A 20,907-nucleotide genomic window follows, 5' to 3' on the forward strand; every position below is an offset into this window, starting at 1 on the left:
CATTAGTGTTCTCTTGGAGAATGGCACTGCCAAGCAGGCAGATAAGCAAACCAGAAAATAAGAAGTCACCTTTGATATAACCCTCTTTCTCACCTTTCATATCATCATCTTGCCAGTTTTAGCTCTGAAATATTTTTGAATTTATTTATTTCTATCTCTATCATCATTTGTCTAGAAATAAATCTCATTATGGTTCATCTGATTATTTTAACAACCTCCTAACAGATTTATCTACATTCACTCTTACCTCCTTATTAGCACCGCTCCACAGTATGGTCAGAAAGTTCACATGTGATATGATTTTCTTCAGTTAAGAAAACACATCTGCAACAGCAGCAACAGTTAGAGTCAGTGTCTCATTAAGGTTATGGTAATCTACTGTTCTTCAAGTCCAGTAAATATTCTGTTACCCACCTGCTGAAAATGTTCAATAGTTTAATAATGTTAGGATAAAGAGCACGATTCTTAATCTGGCCTGCAAAGTCCTGCATGATATGGCCTCCACTTTTTCCGCTTTTCCTACTTTTCCTAAGCTTTATTTCTCACAAACCCCTGCCTCATTTTCTGATCTCCCATCATACTAAGCTTCCTTAGGTTTTCAATTAATTATTTCCTACTTCAAACAGGACCGCAGTGAACAATATTCTCTCCAACTGGGAAACTATCCTCCATTCCTCATCACCACATGGAAGCTATCCTTTACTTCTAAGATCAGGTGAAACTCCTCTCACAGGCTCTCAAAACATTTCTCTTTTTCTTAGCTTAACATAGAGACATTTCTACATTTTATTTGTTTGGGGTTTTGATTAAAATATATTTTTCCTATTAGAAAATAATCATCAGGAGTGCATCAACCATGTGTACTTTTTCAAACCTTTATATGTCTAACAGGTAGAATAGTTCCTGGCGCAGAGTGAACATTCAGTGTTTGTGGGATGAAGGAATGAATCTGTTTATGTCTCTGTGTTCCTCACCAGAATTCAACTGCCTTTATCAGAGAAGAGCCAGCCATTGACTTATTCACCTTGGCATCTCCAGCATCTGGCATATTTAGGGCTGAACAGAACACCATAATTTCAATTTCAACAGGGTCTTTCGAATTAGCCATGAGCATACCCTTGTCAACAGTTAGGTTTCTGCTCCTCTCATAACAAGGAAAATCCTACAAACTACATCCCTTTTCCTTTGTAGAGTAGTTGGCTCTCTCTTCTTTTTCCTGGAGGAAGAAGACAGCATTTGTTTAAGCAAAAAATTAAGATAAGCAAAGAAAAGTCTGGAGAGAGCTGGTAAAGAGGGCCAGTCTAGGCAAACTTGTCCCGGGGGGATGCAGACTACTTCTAGTTGTCTCAATTTGTTGAAATAGAGAAAAATGCATGCACAAAATCGATAAATGAATACTGAATGCCAAGAGCTACAATAATTTTCTCCAGTTAAGAAAACACATCTGCAACAGCAGCAACAGTTAGAGTCATTGCCTCATTAATGTTATGGTAATCTACTGCTTTTCTTCAAGTCCCATAAACATTCTGTGCTGACCAAACTGTGCTGACAATGACCACTCCTACTTATTTGGACTCTTTCTAGGTGGTTCTAATCTCTGCTCTTCCTCCAGGGATGTCTTATTCACTATTTTGGCAGAAAACATGAGGTTAAAAGGCTTTTATTTGAAATTTCATGAGGTAACACAGTTCCATTGTTAAGATTCTAATATTGTATAAGTAGACATGCATTTATTCATACATACATATATACATACACAAATACTTACATATACTTCCATATCAGACCATGTAAATTCATGTTGAAACTTCCTTTGAAATTTCAGCACTTTAAATTGCTATTCAAGACTATAGTGACATATGTGTCTTCAAAAATTAGTATTAATCAATGCCTTTTACGATTGTACCTGACATATTTGGATTTCCCTGCCTCAGCACCTAGTGACTCAGGTGAATAAGTATAAGTCACTATGAGAAGCCTACAAAGAGATACAGAGTACTCAATTGTGGTGTTACAGGGGAGACTTTAGTGGAATTGAGAACTGATTGCTCTGGGCTTGGGAACTGACTCAAGATTAGAAATGGGGTGATAAACTGTGACTCTCTTTCATGTTGGCTTAAGGCAGGACTAAAGTTTTGTTTTCTTTTGCTCTACATTTAATTATGCAAATTAAACCAGAACTTAAGGTACTTTATGATTAATTAAGCATCGCCAGAGATCTTTGCAAGTCACAGCCTCCCGTGGCAGCGGATTACTCTGCTTTCTGTGCTACCTGCTGTGATAACTATGTCCACTTTGTTTCTAGTGGTTTACTGTGCTCTACAACCTTATGATCCCATGAAGCTCAGAAGACAGTCAAATTGCATTTCATCCTACCAGCATCCCTGGCCTAAAGCCAATAAAGCAATCTTTAAATCTTCATGTGTTGTCATCACCTATGTCTTTCTCAAGGCCTTGGTGAAGCAAGACTCTTTAGGTTTGAGAGTGGCTATGTGAGTCACACAGCATTCTTATTCTTAAAGAATTTAACTACCTTCTATACTATGTCAATATGATTCAAAGTGCTTAACATAATGACATCCAAGTTTGCACTAGTCAACTAGAAAACCATTAAAGTTTCAGCCAGCTAACCAACTAGCACATTGGATACACACCTTCTACTAAATTAATACATGTAAAATAATCAGTCTGGTTTAGAAATACATTCCACTTTCCCTTGTCTGACATTTTCACAATCTGTTTTCATGATTATTTGCCAAAATTTTTACAATGTTTTTTAGTAAACTCCTTCAAATAGTTTTGCTTGAATGCTTCTTTTAACTATTTTTGCTCTATACTTCAGTATCTCTCCCCACCAGGTCACGTTGAATTTGGATGTTGATTCCCAGTCAAGCAACCATTGTGACAAAAAGGGACATGTTATCTTCCTCAACTAAGAGATGGGAGACAGTTTATGGAGGCAAAGGTGATATAATGGAATTTTAGAGAGTGTTTTGGATATTCCAATTCTTCTGTGTCTTCTAAACCTAACTATTACATTTACTAAAATATTACTCTTTTTCAGGTCTGGATTCCAAATTTCACATTTTTAGAGTTTGACTTTAAATGATAAAAAAATTACTTGGAACAAGGAAAAATCACATGGAATATTCATAAAAGCAATTCCATTTTTGTTCTCTTCAGTACCTATAAGTGAGTGTAGTTCACTTTCCATTGGATGTTAAAAAGGGCAGGTCCCTTGATTTCTCAGCTTACTCTTAAAAAGCAGAAAGTCCTATGTTCACACTAAGTCACAAATAAAGCCTCAATTCTGAATTGAGACTACCCGATCCAAAATACTGTTCAATCCTTTCATCTCAATTTGTAGATAAATCTTCTTTGACCTTTCTACAACTGCGGCCTGCTGCAAGTGGAAACCTGTAATTTGAAAAAGGGAATATGGGTGGCAACATTTTCTTTCCCTGCCTAACATTTCTACTCCACCTTCGGATTCCTGAATCCCTGCCAATGTCAAAGCATTGGGAGAGACGAACAGTAAGGGCAACAGGAAAGTTCTCTCCTGACTGACATTATTGTACAATGGCTTCATGCTGTCTGAACGTGAACATGAGAAAGTCAGTGTGCACATCTTTATAGGTTTTTCAGAGGTACTAACTACTGCTGGGCTCTCTATCTCTCATTGGCAGAGGTGATGCATTCTATTTCTCCAGCTTCTATCAACCTTTAGGCCCTAGTTTTCTAGTATTTTGCTTTTTCTAATTTTGTCTAGGCAGAAAAATCCCACAAAATTAATATTATTGACCAATATGAATTTTATTTTTACTAGAAATAGGCAGAGGGGGCACAATGAGTAAAATAAATACCGTCGATCAGTATTTATTTTTGAAATGTAACAAGTTACACTCATATACACTTTCACACTTTCTTTAATCTCTTAATAATGACAGGTCTGTATTCCAGTTTTACAGAAAATTAAACTGTTAAACTGAGGCATAAGAAAGTTAGCTTGCCAAATGTCACTCAACATAATAAGTGGGAAAGTATATCTGACATAAATATCCATGCTTTTAACTACTATGCTATTCTAATTCACTAAACCAACAATTAATTTGATTCTAATAATCATCCATATTTGTAAAAGTTTGGAAATTTGTGGGCTATGGTGGGAGATTAAAGGGTGATTAACCCCATGAATATATAAATGTACTATATTCCCATAAAATAAAAAGTAAAGAAATGAAAGTGACTAAACGCCCCAGGGGCAAGCTGCCTGGTCTGGTCTGGTATTTCAAATCTTCTACTTTCTAGCTGTGCAAACTTGGACAATATACTTAAACTCTGTGCCTTAGCTACCTTATCCATAAAACATTGATACACATACACTATTGTATTTTCTGAAGGGTTGTTATGAAAAATAAATGAATTAATACATGTGAAGTACTCAGAAAAGTGCTTGACATATACATGTAGTATATGTGGTTGTGTGTATGTATGTGTATATATACATATATATTTATATGTATATATGTATGCATATTTATATATAATACATACATATATACATACACACAACCACATATATACACATATATATGTATATTATATATGCATATATATGTGCATGTGTACATATATGTGCACATATACATATATATGTATATATAAGTTAGCTCAGAAATTTTTCTACATATAGAAAGATTCAGTAAAGGTTACAAATTATTATTATCCTTACTAATATTATACCTAACCCCAAATCTTTTTTTTTTTTTGAGATGGAGTCTCATTCTGTCACCCAGCTTGGAGTGCAGTGGCACTATCTCGGCTCACTGTAACCTCCACCTCCCGGGTTCAAGCGATTCTCGTGCCTCAGCCTCCTGAGTAGCTGGGACTACAGGCACCCAACACCACGCCGGCTAATTTTTGTATTTTTAGTAGAGATGGGGTTTCGCCATATTGGCCAGGCTGGTCTTGAACTCCTGACCTCAAGTGATCTGCCCGCCTCAGCCTCCCAAAGTGCTGGGATTATAGGCATTAGCCACTGTGCCTGGCCCTCAAATTTTATCTAAAATTCAGGTTGATATTTTCAGAAAATAAAGTATAATAATATAAATTTAACATAAATATTTAAAAATACTTCCTAGCCAGCTTGCTTTAGGAGTAGTGTGTGCATATTACTGTGTGTGAGTGTGTATTTGTGTGTGTGTATGTGTGTGGCGGGGCTGGGATGATAAAGTTACCCAAAACTTCTTCAGGGCTTGTGGGGACTCTGATAGGCCTCAACTGTGCATTTAAGTGAAGATGTCCTAAGGAGAAATTTCATCTTTCTTCAATCTAAAATAGTATAGCAGCAGTTGCTAGCTTCGTAACTAATTCAAATAATATGCAGACATTTTTTTCTTATCACTCCAACTGGAAATTCAAATTTGACACATGAAAAGGCAATGTGAGAGATTTTGAGCAAATAACTGTGAATTACACTTTATCTGAAATTGAGGGATTTTATTTATCAAATATAAAGGTTTGCCCTGTAGTTGTCTTGGCCACAAGTCTTCAGACTGCATTAGTCAGAAATAACTTTTTGCCAACCTTGTTTATTCCTGCTATAGGTGAAGGCCATTTTCTCAAAGTGATTAACTGGCAGTAGAACTCAATCCATTTATCCTTCTTAGGCTTTCCTATTGTAATGCATTGCAGTACTCGCCTCTCTCTGTGAAGCTACAAAGAGGCAATGGCTGTGAAACCTTGAAGGTGGAGTTTCTTAAAATGAAAGTCTAAGACCTAATGAAATTGTTCCAACATTATGTTGGGAAGGTGTAGGAAAACGTAGTGTTCTTCATCTTCTTGAGTGGTATGCTTGGCAAATGTTGTATTTTAACTGATGGCAAGCCAGGGAAAATGATGCAAATGTCACTGAATAATTAATTAGTATAGCCAAAGGAATGTTTAAAAACGATTACCCAAATAGCCCAGGCCCTGTGCTTGGCATTACCTCAGTCCCTTGACTACCTTTAGATCTATACAAACTGGAGCGCTCATTGAACATTTCCATCCTAATAATATTGACAGATCATTTTACAGTAAATATTTTTGCTTAGAAGCAAGCACTGTTTGATATAGAATCTTTAAATATGTGAAAGTTGCTTTGATATATTTCAGCATGCTTCTCTCTAGTTTGTCAGTTTCTAACATTGTATACAGAATTTTGTTTTCTCTTAGGATGGTATTTTCATTCTGAAGATTTTCGTCCTATATTAAGATAGGCTGTTTATGAACTTAGTTAAATCCACTTTTAGTATAGCCTGTAAATTTCAATACTTCATACTGGGTTCACTGTTTTAAAAATTGACATGCTTTGAGATTTCAGTGAACTCATGACTTATTTTGAAAATGATGCTCCCTAAATATATTAATACCACTGAGCAATTCTGTATTTCAGTTAGAATTATTTTAGTTGAAAGTGACAGAAAACACAGACAAAATTATATTTAGCAAATGGGAATGCATAGTCCAAGAAGCTCTGAAGACCAGGTATGGCTTTTTAAGATCTCAAAAGTATCTCTGGGTCTTGGATTTCTTCTGTCTCTTGGTTCTCCTTCCTCTGGATTGACATCATTGAAAGTACGTTTTTATCTGACTGAGGATGGAAAACTATTATCAAAAGAAAGTGGAATCGATGCCGGACAGATAAAAATGTTCACTATAATATTTAGAAATTGATTCTTCTTGTGTATTCAAGATCGCTTCCCCTTTAAGGATGTGAATTTGGAATATGGCAGACAAGAGAGTCCTAAGCTTTAAAGCACATTAGAAATTGCTCATAAAGCATTCTTACTAATGTCACAGGAAGTATTACTTAATAGTACTTAAGCATTTAGTAAATTAAATGAGAAATATACAGCAGTATTTGAGGCAGAATAAAGATGAATTTGGTGAAAAAATAAAAGTTATCAGAAAAACCAGAAAGTTTATTTTTTAACAGTTACCAGAATGTATGTAGCAAGGTACTCAGTAGCAACCAATTACTGGTAGAATTTACCCTGTTATTGTGGTAGGCACAAATTAGTATGACCACCTAGATTATAGATTGTTAAGCGGCCATGTCTGTGATTATGGTAACATAGCAAAATCCTCTGTGTTTTGGACAAAGAACATAACCCATATTGGGTAATCTCAGAACCTCATACCACCCCCTCCTCAGTGTGTTTGACCTAAAGAATGGACACAGGACCCGTTTTAGTCCATTTGTGTTGCTATAAAGGAATGCCTAATGTTGAGTAATTAATAAAGAAAAGAGATTTACTTGGCTCACAGTTCTGCAGACTATACAAGAAGCATGGCACCAGCATCTGTTTTTGATGAAGGCCTAAGACTGCTTCCACTTATGGCAGAAAGGGAAGGGAAGTGATGTCAGAGTGATGAGAGAGGAAGGAGAAGAGAGAGGGGAGGAGGTCAGGCTCTTTTCAATAACCAGTTCTTACGGGAATTGGGTGACAACTCACTCACTCCTAGGAGGACAACACAAACCCATTCATGAGGGATCCCTTCTCACAACCCAAACACCTCCCTCCTGGTCCCCGACTCCAATGCTGGGGGATCAGATTTCAACATAAGACTTGTTGGGGCCAAACAAACTATGTCTAAACCATAACAAGACCCAAGCTGGGTTATGTAGATTATTTCCTTGATATTCTTTAAATGGTGTTGAAAGAGCTAAACCAATCCTATCAGCACCCGTCACAACACTAAAAGGATGTAAGCTCAAAAGAGCCTGCAGCAACAACCCACTTCATGGGAAGATATTGTTTTGAGAGCATAATTTGGCACTTGAAGACAAGCAGAGATGGGAGATAGAGGGGAATGCCCTACAGCATTTTGCTTACTAATTTTGGTGCTCTTTCAGGCCAACTCCAACTCACCCTCCCCAGATAGTGTAGCCAATAAGCAGGACTTTAGCATAATTGAGTTCAGCTGTATGTTTGTTACTTGAAATAGGGGCCCTGACTGAACCAATCTCTTAGAAATAAACGAAAACATCAGGGAATATTTTAAGAAGCACTAAACAAACAAACAAACAAAAATAAAACCAAACAAAACTCAGGAAGTATGGTAGTCACAAACTAAAAAAAATAACACTATAAAACAAAGATTATGTAATTGAGATTAGAGAAATTTGTTTCTTGCTTTCTTTTTAGAAATACCGGGTAGGTTATTTAGATTAACCAAAACTGGGTAAGTAAATAATCACTCTCTGAGGAAAAAATATAATGGTAGCACTCTGTGAATGAAGCTTGTCTTAGAAAGAGATTCTAACAGTCAGTGATAGTCTTGGGGATTGGAAAGGCCAAGACCAGGGATACTTTTCAACAGAAAGCTCCATAATATTTAAAAGTAATAAATATTTTGTATTATTAATTTGGTAAGCATGCATCATTTTCCCTTTATTGTTTGACAATACCCACTTTTTGTGATGGAGTGAGGCAACATGAATATTATTATTTTAAAAGGCATTTCTCATATTATCTTGTTTTGTAAAATTAGGAGATATAGACTATTCTATGTTATGCTCACATCCTATTGGGCCCTCTTTACTGACTGTGTGCACATGGCTTTCCAGTGAGCTCTTCACTCCTATCAGCCAGTACCTCTGTCTGTCTGAAAAATCCCCTCTGGCTGTAGAATTTATTTATTTATTTTTTGAGACGGAGTCTCACTCTGTGTCACCAGGCTGGAGTGCAGTGGCACGATCCCGGCTCACTGCAACCTCCACCTCCCACCATGCCTGGCTAATTTTTGTATTTTTAGTAGAGATGGGGTTTCACCATGTTGGCTAGGCTGGTCTCAAACTCCTGACCTCAGGTGATCCGCCCGCCTCGGCCTCCCAAAGTGCTGGGATTACAGGTGTGAGCTACAGCGCCTGGCCAGAATTGCTTTTTCTGAGTAGAGGAAACCAGAAGTGCCCAGTAATTTATGATCTCCCAGGCGTAGTTCTTAACTAACTGACGGCTTGTCAGCTGTTTGCAGGGGTGTAAATATTCCAGCCCCTTTGCCCTCTGGTTGAGACAACTCTAGGTGTGGGCCACAGTGTGTCCAGAAAATGGTAACTTTAAGACTAACTCAATGTTACCCTCTGTAGGACTTTGCTTGACATGTTTCTTTCTGGCATTTTGTTTTCCTCTTTCCTATTTCTTTCCCATTCACCTACCGTTTTTTCTCATTGTTCGCTTGCTTGTTTGATTTCCCTTACAAAGACTACCTGATAAGCCACTTTCATACAAATCCTCATCTTCAGGTCTGTTTTTGAAAAACCACACTGAGTACAGGATGCATCTTATATGCTGACAAACATGTTAGCTGGCAGGATGCATGTAGAATTCAGTCTTATTTCATTTTTTTCTCATTTCTATAGGCTATTTGTCTCTGGTAGAGATACTTTTTCCCCATGCCCAACAATCTTGTGATTTGCATATTGGTAAAAATGCAGTGATGGGTTACGTGGAAAGGGGCCTTTCCTTGCTTGGGAAGAAGCCTTACTGACTGGAACTACATCTTTATCTTGAAAGCCTTCAGAACCAGGGCCATCACATTAAGAAGGAGCACTCTAGACTGATAACGTATGCCTTGCAAATCTATTCTTTATTATTGAAAGGACATCATGGTTTCTATCAATTCAGTTTGTAAACCTGAGATCTAATTCATGCTATAGAAGTCTGTATATTTTCTATGTAAAATAACAAAATAGCAATATTTGGAATGAAATGTGATAAATTAATCAATACAATAATGATTATTCAAGAAAAGAATTACTGGGAATTATCTTTCATAACATAAAATGCTCACGGAAGAGTAAAGATGATTTGCTTTCTATTTTTAAGTATCATGAGAAACAGATATTCTCTTTTTCAATCTTCCTTATTATTTAGTATTTTTAAGCAAAGCCATAACTCCAAATAACTGCTTACTAACAACATATTTGAGTCAGCCAGAATTTGATTTGCTCAAGCTGACCTTGACTTTTGTGGCTTCTAGTTTGTCTTTGTTCTCTCACAGTTAAACATAAGCTATCTAGTACTGTGTCCTTCTCTGCCTGAATCTCCTTGATATTATAAAACAGACTTCTAAAACCACTGTTTGACTTATTTTTCCCAAAATAAATCTTACTTTTAGCTTTATTTTTGCTTAGTACATTTCTTTATTTATTTGCGGGTTATTAAAAAGATGGTTTGCATATTTACTCATTGAACTTCCTGTGCAACCTAACCTAGTTGTAGCTTAACAAGAAAAGATGTGTTTCTACTTATTCTTAATAATCAAAGGATTAAAAACAAAATAAAGAATAAACCAATCACTTACAGAATGAAAATCAGTAGGTCAATTTCTGTATCTGTCAGGTGAAATCTGCAACATTTTTTATGGGTTACCTTGTATCATTCCTTTAACACTGCCCTCCCCACCCCTTCCTTTACTCTCCCTCCCCACACACATATCATGAACTTTTTAATTGTAAAGGCTCACTATTCCAAGTGTGGTTCTTGAACCAGCAGTATCTGAAAGTATCATTAGGAAGCTGGTTCAAAGTTCAAAATCTTTGGTTCTTACCTAGACATACTAAATCAGAATCTTCATTTCAACAAGTTTCTTCCATTGATTGATATGTACATTAAAGTTTGAAAAGCACTGGTCTAAAGGACAGGGTCTAGTCTTCACTGTGGAAACCAGTGAGCCCCTTTAATCTCTTGTGTGGATAATATGTTACAATGAAAGGAAATAGCACTGGACTTGTATTAATTTTAAAATGGCATTAAAGCATAAATATGCCATAGAGATAAAAGATGGTACATGATGAAAACAATTCTGTTACAAATTGTCCAGGGTTTTTGCCTTACATCACAGAAGCATAGAAAACAAAATTATCTTTTAAACCAGATTTCAAAAAAATTATAATCTTTCAATTGCTTATATAGCACATTCTACAAAATAATATTGAAAAACAAATATGCTGTGTTAAAGGCAGGTTTTTCTGAGTTAGAAAGATCTAAGTTATTCAGCCTGTCTTGACACTTTTACACCATAGAATATTTTCCATCCAGGCTAAAATGTGATATCTGTTACTTGGATAGATCTGACCTAAAATCATGTAAGCTGTTTACTTGTAAGGTTAAATAGCTATTTCTTATACTATAATATAAAGTAGTAAGTGTATCTTATAGCAACCACATGTATTCAAACATAATATTGGCCTTTCCAGAAGAAACATTTGTGAAATAAACCTCCCAATTTTCTCTGAGGTTCCTTATTAAATAAGAACTGTATTTGCTTTATTGTCTAAAATGTTAGAGGCTTTGCAGAGGTTGCATACAATTTAAGAAAAGACTGGTTTCTTATTTTTACTGCAAACTTGAATAAGTAAGTAGTATTGTAAACATACACAATTTTAATATTTGTTTTAAGAGGAAATTAAAGTCAGAACACAATAAAATATAATTATTGATGAAAGAAGCTATCACTAGTTTTTATTACTATTTAATTATTTGGAAAACATGACGCATGAGCTTTTATTTCTTAATAGTACATATACAGGTATATGTCAGATATATTGCAGGTTAGGTTCCAGATGACAACAATAAAGCGAATATCAAAATAAAGCAAGTCACATAGACTTTTTGGCTTTCCAGTGCATATAAAAGTTATGTTTACACTACACTATAGGCTATTAAGTGTGCAGTAGCATTATGTCTAAAAAATGTACATACCTTAATTAAAAATAATGTATTACTAAATCAATGCTAATGATCATCTGAGCCCTCAGCGAGTCATGATCTTTTTGCTGGTGGAGGGTCTTGCCTTGATACCGATGACTACTGACTAATTAGGGTGGTGGTTCCTGAAGGCTGGGGTGGCTATGGTAATTTCTTAAAATAAGACAACAAAGAAGTTTGTCATGTTGACTGACTCTTCATTTTACAAAAGATTTCTCTGTAGCATGTGATGCTGTTTGATAGCATTTTATCCACTGTAGAACCTCTTTCAAAACTGGAGCCAATACTCTCAAGCCCTGGCATTACTTTAACAGCTAAATTTATGTAATATTCTAAAGTCTTTGCTATCATTTCAACAATGTTTAGCCATCTTCCAGGAATAGATTCCATCTCAAGAAATCACTTTCTTTGCTCATCCATAATAAGTAATTCTTCATCCATTAAAGTTTTATGATGAAATTGCAGCAATTCAGTCACATCTTAGGCTCCACTTCTAATTCATGTTCTTTCTATTTTCACATCTGTAGTGACTTCCTCCAATGAAATCTTAAACCCCACAAAGTCATCTATCAAGGTTAGAATTAATTTATTTTAAATTTTTGGATAATGTTGATATTTTTAAATCCTCCTATGACTTACAAATACTTTTAATGACATCTAGAATGGCGAATCCTTTCCAGAATGATTTCAATTTGCTTTGCCCAGATTTATCAGAGGAATAACTATCTATGGAAGCCATAGCATTATAAAATATATTTCTTAAGTAATAAGAATTGAAAGTCAAAATTACCGCTTGATCTATAGGCTGCAGAATGGGTGTTGTTAGCAGGTATGAGAACAATATTAATCTTTTTGTATATTTCCATCAGAGCTCTTGGGTAACCAGGTGCATTGTCAGTGAGCAGTAATGTTTTGAGAGAAATCTTGTTTTCTGAGTAGTAGTCTCAACGGTGGGCTTAAAATATTTAGTAAACCATTCTGTAAATAGATGTTCTATCATGCAGGCTTTTTTTTTTCTATTTATAGGGCACAGGCAGAGTAAATTTAGCAAAATTCTTATAGGCTCTAAGATGTTAGGAATGGTAAATAAATTCTGGCTCTAACTTAAAGTCATCAACTGCCTTAGCCCCTTACAAGAGAACCAATATGTTCTTTGAAGCTTTGAAGCCAAGAATTGACTTATTCTCTCTGGCTATCGATGTCCTAGATGGCCTCTTCTTCCAGTAGAAGGCTGTTTAATTTACATTAAAAAATTTTTGTTGAGTGTAGCCACCTTCATCAATTATTTTAGCTGGATCTTCTGGATAACTTGCTGCAGCTTCTCCATCAACACTTGCTACTTCACGTTGCACCTTTTATGTTATGGAGATGGCTTCTTTCCTTGAACCTCATGAACTAACCTCTGTTAGCTTCCAACTTTTCTTCTTCAAGTTCATCACCTCTCAACCTTCACAGAATTGAAGAGTGTTAAAGCCTTGGTCTGTATTAGGCTTCAGCCTAAGAGAATGTTGCGGCTGGTTTGATCTTTCCAGACCACTCAAACTTTCTCCATATCAGCACTGAGGTTTTTCCCCTTTCTTATTGATATGTTCACTAGAGTAGCAGTTTTCATTTCCTTCAATACCTTTTCCCCTGCATTTACAACTTGTCTGACCGTTTGGCAAAAGAGGCCTAGGTTTTGGCCTATCTCAGCTTTTGAAATGCCTTCCTCACTAAGTTTGGTCATTTCTAGCTTATGACTTAAAATGAGAGACGTGATTCTTCCTTTCACTTGAACACTTAGAGGCCATTGTAGGGTTATTAATTAGCCTAATTTCACCCAGGCACGGTGGCTCACGCCTGTAATCCCAGCACTTCGGGAGGCCGAGGCAAGTGGATCACCTGAGGTCGGGGGTTTGAGACCAGTCTGACCAATATGGTGAAACCCCATCTCTACTAAAAATATATATATATATATATACACACACACACACACACACACACACACACACACACACACACACAAATTAGCCAGGTGTGGTGGCACACACCTGTAGTGCCAGCTACTCGGGAGGCTGAGACAGGAGAATTGCTTGAATCTGGGAGGCGGAGGTTGCAGTGAGCCAAGATCACGTCACTGCACTCCAGCCTGGGTGACAGAGCAAGACTTCATCTCAAAAAATATAATATAATATAATATAATATAATATAATATAATATAATATAATATGATATACCTAATTTCAACATCGTTGTGTCTCAGGGAGTAGGAAGGCCCAAGGAGGGAGAGAGATAGGGGGAATAGCTGGTTGGTGGAGCAGTCAGAATACACACAACATTTATTTATTAAGTTTGCTGTCTTATATTATTGTGTGTGGCACTCCAAAACAATTACCATAGTAACATCTCATATCACTGATAGCAGATCACCACAATAGATACAATAAAAATGAAAAAGTTTAAAATATTGTGAGAATTGCCAAAATGTGACACAGAGACACAAAGTGAGTCCATGCTGTTGGAAAATGGCACCTACTTACTTGTTTAATGCAGAATTGCCATCATTCTTCAATTTGTAAAAAATATAAAATGAAACAAAAACTCTCACAATATCTTCCAAGTGCAATAAAGCAAAGCACTATAAAATGAGTTATGTCTATATACAGAGAATCCTTCCCTTTAATGAGTTTTGGTTGTTGTTATATTTTCTTTAATTGCATTACTTTCACTGTATGGGATACCATTGTGAACTGCTGGTAGATTGCCACTGTCTGCTGTGATTTATTTTATTCTATGTCTTGAAACTCAGGTGACCAAAATTATTTTCATGTGCCATTCACTAATATTACTTTAACAAATATTGAAATACCTATTACATGAAGAATGTAAGTTTGATAATAGGAATGCAATGGGAAATAAAATATCTCTACCCACAACTCATATTCCAATTAGAGATGAAGGTCAAGTAAAAATATAATTATTTTTATATATCAGAAACCTTGAATCATCATAGGCAAATATGAAAGGTACACTGAACTTCTGTGCATCAGATCAATTTTTTATTGCCTTACTCTCTGCAACACAAGGTTAGCAATAATCTCCTAACACTCTTATATGGGTCACCTGGATTATAAATTTACATGACTATTTTGTAAGATATTTGGCCACTTCACAAGTGTTTTGAAGTAAGTGTTAAATCATTTATTTTGAAACAATAGTTCCACACCTAGGAATTTCTATAGATAACAATTAGACGTGTGCACAAAGAGATACGTAAAAGAATATTCACTCCAGTATTGTTTGTGATAAAGAGAAAATGCCACAGCTACATAATGCTATGCTACCATTAGGATGATGTTGTAGAACATATTTAATGGCATTGAAAGGTATAAATAATATATTAAGTGATAAATTTACAAAAGAAAGTGGATAACATTATTTCTCTTTTGAAAGAAAATATATGTGTATGGATGTGTCTAGAAAATTTCAAACAACATATGTATCAAAATACCTCTAGATGGTAATATTGAGGAAAAAATGGGAAAAATTCCCTATTTTCTTTTATATATAGTGCATATATATTCTTCCTAAGAATAAATAGACTAATTTTTATGATTTGATACTTCATAGAGGACATTTTGTTTCATATTTATCCCTATGGATGAATTCTAAAATTATTTATAGATCATCTCCTGCACAGAGGCAAATCTTTACAGACATAATATCTATATTTCTCTATCTCTTGCTCTTCTTTCTTCACTTGCTACACCTCTCCCCTGATCCTATCATCCCAAGAATGGATTATAATATTTATCCCTAAGTGTCCTAAATATTTCATTAAAGTATTTTGAAATTGCCAAAATTTGAAAATATTTATTGATTCTATTTCCAGTATATTTAAAACATTCCCATATCTGGTCTCATTGCATTTTATTTTCCCAAATTGTCTTAGCTAAAAAAACACTAAGTTTATTTCAGTGTAAGAAAAACTGAGTGTCATATAAGTTTCCAGACATCCCAGGAAGTGGTTATTTACTCAAAATCTTCACAGTATTTTTGTGACGCTCTTGCCACAGCATGAGTGAAATATTTCTCACTGATATTTTCCTCTATCATGTGAGAAAGGCATATTACTATTTCTCGGTATGCAGGACATATTTTTTCAATGTCAATTTGGGTGGTTAATGAAACTTGTTCATTCCATTTTCCTAAAAGCTAAGCACTTATAAATACTTTTCATGATTCTCATTATGATTTACTGTATCTAAATATTCTTTTTAATTCCAGTAATAATATAGACTTAGATAACATTAAGTTAACAAGCACATATTAATCCCCTACTACAAGATAGCATAATATCAGGAACATTGGGAAAACAAATAAATATGAAAAAAAGAAAACACTAGATTAGAGCTCTGAGAGGTCACCAAGGTGGCTGACTAGAAGCAACCAACACTCATCTCTACAAAGAAGTACTAAAACAACGGATCGATAACCACAAGTCAAATGGAAGGTCTAGCGAACACTGGAATTCACCAAGAAAGTGACAAAGACCCTCTGAGGCACAGAAATGCAAGATGGCAGCATAGAGAAGGGAAGCAGCCAACCAGCATTAGCTCAAAGTCAACAAATTCCTCATTTTGGGGAAAACTTAACTGTAGATCTCCAGCAATCCACATTTCTACCACAGATGCCTGCAATCTTAACTAGAGGGGAGCCCCTCAGTAGTCACAAGCCCTAAGCTTATTATAGAGAGCTCCCTAGAGTCCATATGACTGCATTATCCCAGACAGGGAATTCACACTGGGTCCGACTCACACCCCAGAACCCAGGCTGCAGCAGCACAGTGCCATTTTGAGAGCAAAGCCACCACCAGGTGACATCATGCTCTGGGCCAAATAGCCCCTGCATTTCCACATGCCTAGGTCCACACTGACATCTCCCTACATCCACCCTGAGGGCTACAGTATAACAAAACCAGCTGGAATCAATAATGCTGCTGTGTCCCCAACATCTGAACCCATGCTGTTTATTACACGACAGAAAGGAGGATGTTTGGCACATCAGGAAGGCTGCCCTCAGGATATAGGGAACTAAAGCACATGCTCCCCAGAACCTGAGACTTGCCTGCCTGGGGCAGCAGCCACTGACATTGACCCAGCCCAGTCCAGCAGCAGAACCACCCTACATCTGTGCACTGCCCAGAAGACCAAGGACTGGTCCACCCAAGGCCCAATCCCTCCATTACCGGTGCCCACGTGCACTAACCAGTGGCCTGAGGACTGCACATGTGACATGCCCATCCCCAGAAAAATCACTCCACAGCCTCCACAGGAAAACCACACTCTGAGCCACTGAGGGATTCACAGTAAACAATGTTAATTTACAACTGAAGAAATCATACAGAGACTACACTACTTCAGGCACTAGAACCCAGAGCCAAAGCATCCTACCCAACTGACACTACAGACAAATCTACAAAAAAAAAAAAAAAAAAAAACCAACCAAACAAACAAAAAACCACCTCCTCCTCTATAAGCTACTTAATAAAACTAGAAGAAGCAACTGTTAAACTAGATACACACATATCAACATAGGGATAGGCTGGGCATCGTGGCTCACGCCTGTAATCTCAGCACTTTGGGAGGCCGAGATAGGTGGATCACCTGAGGTCAGGAGTTCGTGATCAGCCTGGTCAACATGGTGAAACCCTATCTCTACTAAAAATACAAAAATTTAGCTAGGCGTGATGGCGGGTGCCTGTAATCCCAGCTACTTGGGAGGCTGAGGCAGGAGAATCACTTGAACCCAGGAGGCGGAGGTTGCAGTGAGCTGAGATCGCGCCATTGCACTTCAGCCTGGGCAACAAGAGCGAAACTCCGTCTCAAAACAAACAAACAAACGAATAACATAGGGACACAAGAAACATAAAAAAGTAAGGAAACATGCCACCTCCAAAGAAACACAATAATTCTCCAGCAACAGATCTTAAAGAAAAGGACATATATTAAATGACTGAAAAGAAATCCAACGTTATGATTTTTTAAAACTCAGTGAGATACAAGAGAACAGAGAGACAATACAAAGAAATCAGAAAAACAATTCATGATCTAAATGAGAAATTTAACAAAGAGATAGATACTAAAAAGAACCAAATAGAAATCTTGAAACTGAAAAATTCAGTGAATGAAATTAAAAATAGAACAGATAATTTTAACAATAGACTAGATCAAGCAGTAGATAAACATTCTGACCTTGAAGAAAGGTTTTTTGAAATAACCCAGTCAGACAAAAGAGGAAAAGAAATGAAGAGAGCTCATGTGACATATAGGATACAATTAAGCGAAAAAACAGAGGGTCTTTTCTTCCCAAATATCCCATTTCAAAGGGTGGTGATTGGCAGCAAGACATAAGCGAGTTTCCCTCTCTCATATATGTGAAAATCCATTCTATAGGAAGATGGAGGTAGGAGGTAATATGTGCATGTACATGAACATGTGTGTGAATTCTCCTGACAAGATGTAGGTAAAAGCATAGTTTTTGTCTCAGATAATGACCCCTACCCCTAGCTCAGCAAGTTGATTTGTAATTGAGCTTTAGAGAGAGAGGAGCTTTAGGCAGAAAGACGAGGATGATCCTTTGATTTGCACAATGAATACACGAGTTTCATGTAATTGAGGTCTTCAGCTAAAGCAGTGCTCTTTAGGTACTCTGAGAAGCTACAACATCAGGAACAGGAGATAACGACATAGGGTTCAGTATTAGCACAGCCAGGTGGGAGAACGTTCATTCTCTTGCACTGTTGCAGGCCATAAGCATTAGTGAAGGGATTTCAGGTGGAGAAATGGAAGGGGTACATTTGAGACTATCACTGGAGATATTCAAACATATCTCAGAGAGATCTAGGGGAAAGGAGTTGGAAGTTCAGCCTCAGCAGGTGGGGGTGAGAATTATTAAAAACTGTGTTAATAATAGGATTACATTTTAATCCATCAGTTAATGAAGGCTGGGGAAACTTGGTTAGAATTAAATGCTTTCATTTCTTTCTCTAAACACTTTTGTAATATAGGTAGATTTTATCCCCATTTTTACAGGTAAAAACCAAATAAAACTTGCCCCTGTAGCATAAAATAACTTGACCAAGGTCATTCTGACTGTTACAAACCCAGTGTTGTTGTGCTGTTTGAATATAGTTGTGTAAAAGCTCATAATACTGCATTCCTTAAAAATAATTATTGAACATTTATTACATATGATGCTCTTTCCTCAACAGAACAAACACACTCAGCCATGCTCTCAGTTTCCTAGCATCCAGTTTGCATTTAGCAAGATTCTGAAATGCTTTTGGTGTAAGATAGGGGAAGTGGACCAAGTGTGAGATTCAGTACAATTTTTAATCTTAGAAAACATAACAGTGTCTATCTAAGAAAATGCTTATACATTTTTCCACATAAGCTACAAATAGACATTCATTTTGATATTTTAGTATTTCAATTTCTATGGCTACTAATCTTACCCCCAAATTAAACCTGTCTGTTCTCTGTGTATGGCTTAACCCTGGGGAAGAAACTTGTGACATGGAGTTTAAATTGATATCAGTGCCTATCATATTTAATTTTGCCCTGTTGTTTTCATGTGTAGTATAGAATGTTACGCTCTTTTAACAATTTGTGCTATTTACTAAGGCACACTTTAAACAATGAGGAACAATATGAAAATAATTTAGAATTAGCACTAGTCCTGTGGTACACACTTACTTTTCAGATTCAAGTAAACCTCTTCAGTTTTCTGAAAAAAAAATGTTGCAGAAAAAAGAAAATATGCAAAATTATGAAGCCAACACAAACATACACATATTCTAAGACCACATTGCTATGATTACCAAGAAGGCAATAAAAAATGCACTGATTAGGGGTCTGCTTATATTTCTAGTGCCACTGGAACAATTAACTTTGTTCATTAAAGTTCTCTGTCATTATTACAGCCATTTGTGGCTTTTGATTAATGGTATTTGATGTTACAAAACTACATCTGGGTGGTATATATATTTAATAAAAAAGAATCAGTTATAATCTTTATATGTAATGTTTGTTGCCAAAGAAGAGGGTCTCCCTTGTTCTGAGGAATAATTATTGATCACAAAAGAACTATAAATGGAAATTTAATTCATTATTTGGCCTATGGTTCTTCCCTGCTGAGGACATTATCCTTATTCTGTCTCATGTATAAATGAATTTTAAGGATGAGATGGCTTAGAAATGAATAGTATTATTTCAGCAGAATTTTTGTTATGCTCTATCCTTACTCATTATCATTGTAATTATGATTGAAAATTATATCCCATATCTTTATAATCTCTTTACTAAATATAGAAATATTCTTTTAAACAAGGTAGACTAGAGTATTTGAGAAAAACTGCATAGTACTTAAAATCTCTTTAGATGTCAATCATTGTTTTATCCCTTGCTGGTAGGGTGATACTAGACAAGTTACTTAAACTCTCTGTGCCTGAATTTCTTGGTTGTAAAATAATGATAACAATAATCCATGGGGATACTCCAAAGATCAAATGAAATGATGAATGTAACATGCTAACAAAGGAGCACAGGCCATAGTGTGGATAGTAGTTTACACTCTTGGTTTCAATTTTTCACCCCTCCTTTCGACATGTATATTCATCAGGGTTCTCTAAAGGGACAGAACTAATAGGATATATTAGTTTATTAAGTTAATAAAGGGGAGGTTATTAAATATTAACTCACATGATCACACGGTCCCACAATAGGCCCTCTGCAAGCTGAGGAGCAAGGAGAGCCAGTCTGAGTCCCAAATCTGAAGAACATGGAGTCCGATGTTCGAGGTCAGGAAGTATGCAGCACGGGAGAAAGATGTAGGCTGGGAGGCTAGGCCAGTCTCTCTTTTTCACATTTTTTCTGTCTGCTTGTATTCTAGCCAGGCAAGCAGCTGATTAGATGGCGCCCACCCAAATTAAGGGTGGGTCTGTCTTTCCCAGCCCACTGACTCAAATATTAGTCTCCTTTGGCAACACCCTCACAGAGACACCCAGGGTCAATACTTTGCATCCTTCAATCCAATCAAGTTGACACTCAGTATTAACCATCACATCATGTAACTTTTCAGTTTCTTCCACTAAAGGGATAATGTATATCTT

At 36.3% G+C, this 20,907-nt stretch overlaps 1 protein-coding gene across 2 annotated transcripts in view; it reads right to left on the reverse strand.

Moving 5' to 3' along the window:
* Window positions 1–20,907, reverse strand: part of LOC105499116 (DDB1 and CUL4 associated factor 8 like 2) — a 171,488-nt gene that overhangs the window by 73,712 nt on the left and 76,869 nt on the right. The window contains exon 3 of one of the 2 annotated variants that reach the window (XM_011771580.3): window positions 248–324. The exons of the other annotated variant lie outside the window; for it this stretch is intronic. The gene's annotated coding sequence lies outside the window, so the exon portion shown is untranslated. The remainder of the gene's footprint in view (window positions 1–247; window positions 325–20,907) is intronic. 2 annotated transcript variants of the gene reach the window in all.

Source organism: Macaca nemestrina, chromosome X (genome assembly GCF_043159975.1).
Source record: "Macaca nemestrina isolate mMacNem1 chromosome X, mMacNem.hap1, whole genome shotgun sequence".
Classification (NCBI taxonomy): Eukaryota; Metazoa; Chordata; class Mammalia; order Primates; family Cercopithecidae; genus Macaca; species Macaca nemestrina.